We start from the raw sequence: 6,741 nt of genomic DNA on the forward strand, positions 1-6,741 counted from the left end.
CGATTGGCCTAAACCTACTACGCCGGAGGAAGTACGGAAATTTCTGGGATTTGCCGGATACTACCGGAAATTAGTACAGGGATTCGCAGCGATTGCAAGACCCCTCACCAATCTTCTGCCTCCAACCCATACTAAGGACACCAAGGGCAAGGCTACTAAGAAAGCAACATCTGCTTGGAGATGGGAATCAGATGAAGAAGAATCGTTTGCCAAGCTAAAATCAGCGTTGTCTACACCCCCTGTACTTGGATATCCAGATTATAGTTAACCGTTCGAGCTGCATACGGATGCAAGTCGGCAGGGATTAGGAGCCGTGTTATACCAGAAGCAAGCGGGACAGGCAAGGGTTATAGCATATGCCAGTCGCGGATTGACAAAGGCAGAACAGCATTATCCAGCCCATAAACTGGAGTTTTTGGCGCTGAAGTGGGCGGTTACGGAGAAGTACAAGGACTATCTGTACCAGCACAGATTCACAGTCTATACGGATAATAATCCTCTTACCTATGTCCTCTCCAAGGCGAAACTTGATTCGACAGGACATCGATGGTTGGCAGCCCTATCTGCTTATGATTTCGACATTAAGTACAAGCCAGGAAAGACCAACATGGATGCTGATGCTCTCTCACGTTATCCAGGTCAAGATCTTGAGACGGGAGGCGAGGAGGAGATCAGACATATACCGATAGAGTGTGTTAATGCAGCTTGTCAATCTATGGTCAACACGACGCCATATTTGGAGACCATGTGCATGTCTACAGATTTGATGGATGATTTAACAGATGTCGAGGGTAGTAACTATACACCAGCTGAGATGAGAAGGTTACAAGAGAAGGACAACATAATTTGGAAGATGATGCCTTATGTGAGACGCGGCGAACGTCCAAGAAGAATTCTGAATGCTTCTCCAGACTTTGTTACGCTCTGCAAAGGTTTCGACAGTCTTCGATTGAACAGAGGAGTTTTGTTTCGAGAAGTGGTTAGCAATGGAGAAACTGTTAAGCAGCTTGTACTACCCCTGAAGTTACGCCGTGATGTGTTACATGCCATTCATAATGATCTAGGTCATCCAGGACGCGATAGGACTCTGTCGTTACTACGGGATCGATTCTATTGGCCTGGAGTAACCAAGGATGTAGAGGAGTGGGTGAAAGTATGCGGTCGCTGTACGAGGGCCAAGACTCCAGTGAACACTCTTCGAGCTCCGTTAGTGAATATCGTCACGACGCAACCCATGGAACTGGTGGCTATGGATTTTCTTACATTAGAACCATCCAAAGGGAACTATCAGTACATACTAGTAGTAACTGACCACTTCACTAGATACTCCCAGGCGATTCCAACACGGAACATGTCGGCGCGAACTACAGCAGAGGCATTGGTACAACATTTTATATGCCATTACGGGATGCCAAAGAGATTCCATTCGGACCAAGGTGCTAACTTTGAGGGTCGCGTGATGCAGGATGTTTGTAGCATTCTTGGCATTGAGAAGTCTAGGACTTCATCCTATCATCCTAGCGGCAACGGCCAATGTGAGAGATTCAACCGCACCTTGCTAGACATGATCAGAACATTGGAATCTGAGCAGAAGAAAGATTGGAAGAGTCATGTTGGACCACTTACTCACGCTTACAATTGCACGAGGCACGAAACATCAGGATACTCGCCATACTTCCTGATGTTTGGTAGACATCCGCGTCTCCCAGTGGATGTAGCGTTTGGAGTGGATAATATTGATAATACCACAAAAGGGAACATTACCAGTTATGCCGAGGGATTACGGAACCGGTTAAAGGAGTCATATGACATAGCGGCTAGGTCCGTAAAAAATGCTCAGGGAAGACAGAAGGTTAACTATGACAATCGGGTGCGAGGAGCCACACTTGATATCGGTGACAGAGTATTGGTGAAGGTGCTCGCATTCGATGGCCGTCATAAAATTGCTGATCGTTGGGGGGACTGTGCCTATGTTGTAGTAAGTCGACCGAACTTGGACATACCAGTGTTTGGGGTGAGGAGGGAGGATGGCGTTGGCAGACAACGAACACTGCATAGGAACCATCTACTTCCGATTGGTTATATACAGAGGGATACCCAAGTTCACCCGCCAAAGCCAGTGCCCAGACCTAGAGCTAGTGCTCCTAGGGCCAGGAAATCTTTAATGCCGCCAGTACAAGTTGAGGTTCCAGAAGTGCAGGAACTGGAGGAGGATGATGACGATTCAGTCACACTTGAAATATCAACACCAATTGATGGTACAGCAACCCGTACCGAGAATCAGGTGGATGATGTTGGGATAAGGGAGGAAATTCAGGAACAACATGACGACGGTCATGATGCAGTTAGAGACGAGGTTGCAGAGGACGACGGTCGGCCTCAAGACGTTGAGGAAAGGCAACCCCGGGAACCAGAGGTTGAACTCAGGAGGTCAACACGTCAGAGAAGACTACCTGAGCGTTATGCCTCTGGAGATTTTTTGATGTCCGTCCAGGAGCCAGACTGGCAAAGAAGAGTGTCGTATTTGATGTCATTGGCATCTTCGGATCGGTTCAAAGGACTGTCACCCCAAGTGGCTGATGCTGTGCTGGCATTGGTGCTGGACAAATGACGAGGACGTCATTTGACCTGTGGGGGGAAGTATGTAGCAGTTGGTTATTTTGTGTTACTGTAATAAATGTATTATTGTATATATATATATATATATATATATGAATTGCCAAAGTGGCATATATATTAAAAGATGGTGTGAGTATTGTATGTGTGAATTTTAATTGTCATTTTAGATATTAGGTATACTTAATGTGCATCAGGTCTGGTTTGTAAAAGTTTTGTATTCCCGCGTCTTGTGCTTACATTGACGTAATGTTCAGTTTCCCGCGTCTTGTACATGTACCTTGTGTTGCCCGTGTATGTCATGTATATGTTGTCACGTGACTGAGTGTACCCGACCTGTAGGACCGCGCCACCCGTGGACTATCACATCAGCGACACACGGGTGAGGACGTATATACATGCACGGCTTGACTGTTGACTATCTGCCAGATTATTGTTAAAGGATAAAGTAAGTTTAAAGTATAAATTTCTAATTATAATAGAGAAGTTGTATAACTGTATTTCTATTTTCTATTGTTGAATATAAATATATATCTAGTGGGGTCCTCCGTTGTGCTTTTTACAACGAGAGGCCGTATTCTATCTTTAAAATAAAGTAAGTTCTGGTAATTTTAAATGGTTTTATTTATTATATTTAGTAAAATGGATAGCGTTAACTTGAAGCGGGTTATTTATTTTTGGCTTTCTTTTCCTTAACAGAACGCTTGTGTGCTCGTAATTTATACTTTGTCTACGAGTCCCGTAATATTATCGGGAGAGGAACCCCTGTCCAAGGGATAGGGTATGTATGTTATTTCTAGTGTAGGGTAATTGTAATGTAATATGTAACATGTATAATATAGCCGTTATGGACTTTTATGTAGTTTAATTGTCCAGAATTGTATATCCTCTGAAGATATGTATAAATTGTAAAAAGAGGCTGTAAATGTATCGTAATGTAAAGCGCATTAGGTATTGTGAATTGTAGTTTTAAAATTGTGTATTTGTATGTTTTTACAGGGTTTTTACCTGGAGAATAAAGTGTAAACCAAACTATGGCTTTTTGGATTCTCTATAACCCGTGGCAGGCATGAGCACCCTGTTACATATATCTGACTGATTTTAATGTCATTCAAATTCAGACTTATATTCCTAGTCGATACAGAACAAATGTTATAACAACAGATGAGATAAAACATTACATATGGGTCTTTTTGATATATGATACTTACGTATACGGTATGATTGACACACGACAAAGGCTAGCAGACAGGAGAATATAATCAGCTTCAGCATCTTTATAATTGCTGTAATGAGATATTGGATACTGAGTAATTATGAAGTAAAGATCTATAAAATGCATTTCGATCATTGATAATGTTATACAAATAGAACATACGGTTTATTTTTGGTAGTATTTAATTTAGATTGATGCTTACAACCGATCAAATAATTCAAATATCCAAAAACAGTGCGAAGCAGCAGACACTCTATTTAAAGTAAACAACGTTGATATTGACATTCAAGATATCAAATTCATACTCAATCAAATGCCTATTTCATTCGAAGACATCATACCATTTGCTATGATTCTATCAAAACTACCTTGTAACTACTACCATGTAAACACATGTACCATGCACACCAATATTAACCTTTATTTTCGGAGATAAATTTCACTGGTTTGGTCTCTGTCAGGGCTGGTTGTGATAGAGAACGAATTATCAAATCTTTAATATACAATCTGACGAGGATAAACTGATTTTACTATGTTATGTATTGCAATAGCGTGTCTATTTATAGATGACTAAATTTTCCGTAGTTCAGCTATGACGTACATGTCACTGATAGGTCGCGCAGTGAAAGTACGTAAGATGACAGTTATTTAGTGGAACATATCGTTAATTCATTTACACAATGCATATCTTACTTATCAATTATGATTGATTGGTATTGTCCTCATTAGTCCGTTTGCTCACTTTAAACATTGAAGAACAATGCTATTTAAAAGAATGACACCAATATGTGTTTTCTTGAAGAAATCACTTTACAAGGCATAGCGATGACTAGGTTAAATATGCAATGTAAGTTTGAAGAGTACAGATCGTATGAGCGATTTATGCATGATATTTGGCATGATATTCAGAATTCAATTGGTGCAATCGGAAGATATAACATTGATTGATTGTTGTGAAATATATTGTCATTCTGCGTTTTATGATCGTATATGATATACTTCGGTATATATGATTTTACAGATTAACAGCAATCGATATATTATCAATCGTCAGCAACTGTTGCTGATTAGCAATACAGCATTCTGTTTGTGTATAGATTAAATACATGAATAAAAAGAAACAAACTCGACAACACGTCTGTAGCATTTTCGTCTTGCTGATTCTTCATACTGTTTATTCATAAATACACTTTTGAGATTTTTATGTCGTTGATTATTGTAATAAGGTGTTGATTATTTCTGTGGCAAACATGTCTTAATCCTTAAAATTGTGTTTTTTTTCTGTTTTTGTTTTTCTTACAACTGTATATATTAACTGACAACTCAATTACATAATATAGGCCATACATTAATCCAGGTTATAACGTTACAGAATAGTATATGATATACTCAATATTTAACATATACAGGGGCCGCGGTGGCCGAGTGGTTAAGGTGTCCCGACACTTTATCACTAGCCCTCCACCTTTGGGTTGCGAGTTCGAAACCTGCGTGGGGCAGTTGCCAGGTACTGACTGTAGGCCGGTGGTTTTTCTCCGGGTACTCCGGCTTTCCTCCACCTCCAAAACCTGGCAGGTCCTTAAACGACCCTTGCTGTTAATAGGACGTTTAACAAAAACAAACCAAACAAACCAAAATGTAACATATTAGCCATTACGTCAAACATTTGTGCTTCAGGTTATGACCCTAATAATGCTCCGAGCAAAACAACATTTTAATGAATATCTGATTATTTCTTTTGGACCTTTCAGCAATATGGCTAGCGGACCAGTGTTGAAAACCGTTAACATTATCGTCTATGGGAAATAATTTGGTTCCGTGGTGCCTATAGGGAGCTACCGGATATGACATTTTATGCCATTCAGTGTCTCTGGGCACTAGATGATAGGACCCATATGCACATTTTCGGCTGGGATTTAGAGCATGGAGATATTTCGGCAGAATTTAAAGAGGAAATTAGATTCTGGGATTGTTTATAATGAAAATATGGGCCTGTGCAGAGTGTAAATGGGGCCATAGAAAAGGATGATACGGATATATAGTTTGTATTCCAATGGTAGCTGCATAAAGTGTGTTTCGTGGTCCCCTGTGGTGTGTCTCGTTGTTCTGTAATTAGTACCCCGGTTCGATTTTTGGTGGTTTTTCTTGTTGTTCTCTTGTCCCTAGCCTTATCTCACCTTGATCTTCAGGCTATATCTTATTTGTTTATATTTCTCAGTAGTACAATATCTATACTTTCTTATGACCAGAAGACATATGTCTAGATTCAAAAGTCGTCGAGATATTTATATTTTAATTTTAAAAAATGTTTCAATTTTCATGTATTTTTCTCATAGGAATCTCCATCTCCGGTTCCAAGAGAAGACTTGACCTACCAGCCCAAGATTTGCAGCCAGCCACTTCCTATTTGGACATCATACCCTATGATCCTACCCAGTCCCAGAAATGGTAAATTTGAAAAAAAAATATGTACGATTCTATAAGGAACCCTGGTCGTTTTTCACTTTTCCTGACCTCGATAATGTACAATGTTAATCTGGGCTAAAAATACAGGTAAAATATCACGTGATCCAGTGATTCCCATCGTACCAAAATAGATCGCCATGATCCATTGGCGTGCTGTGCGTTTTGAACAGATTATATAGTCAATAAATACTAGATGAAATGAAATAAAATTGAAATATTAAATAAGAGTTTTATAATACCAATTCATGCTTGTCTCTTGTCGACATTGTAATTTGCTTACATTTTAATGTGAACGATACGGATTAAATCGGTTATTTTGTTTCTTTCATTCAAGTGAACATTTTGTAAATAAAAATTTTCATCTTTTTACTGAATACTTAAATTTATATTGCATATAATTTTAATTTTGAAAATATCTTTCAAATGTGATCAAAAAAAATTTT

At 39.4% G+C, this 6,741-nt stretch overlaps 1 long non-coding RNA gene across 1 annotated transcript; it reads left to right on the plus strand.

Moving 5' to 3' along the window:
- Positions 1-2,867: 2,867 nt before the first annotated feature.
- On the plus strand, positions 2,868-3,648 carry LOC117319870. The gene is made up of 2 exons (XR_004530856.1): positions 2,868-3,397; positions 3,616-3,648. It is a non-coding gene; the product is annotated as an uncharacterized LOC117319870 (long non-coding RNA).
- The last annotated feature ends 3,093 nt before the right edge of the window (positions 3,649-6,741 follow it).

Source organism: Pecten maximus, unplaced genomic scaffold, assembly GCF_902652985.1.
Source record: "Pecten maximus unplaced genomic scaffold, xPecMax1.1, whole genome shotgun sequence".
Lineage (NCBI taxonomy): Eukaryota > Metazoa > Mollusca > Bivalvia > Pectinida > Pectinidae > Pecten > Pecten maximus.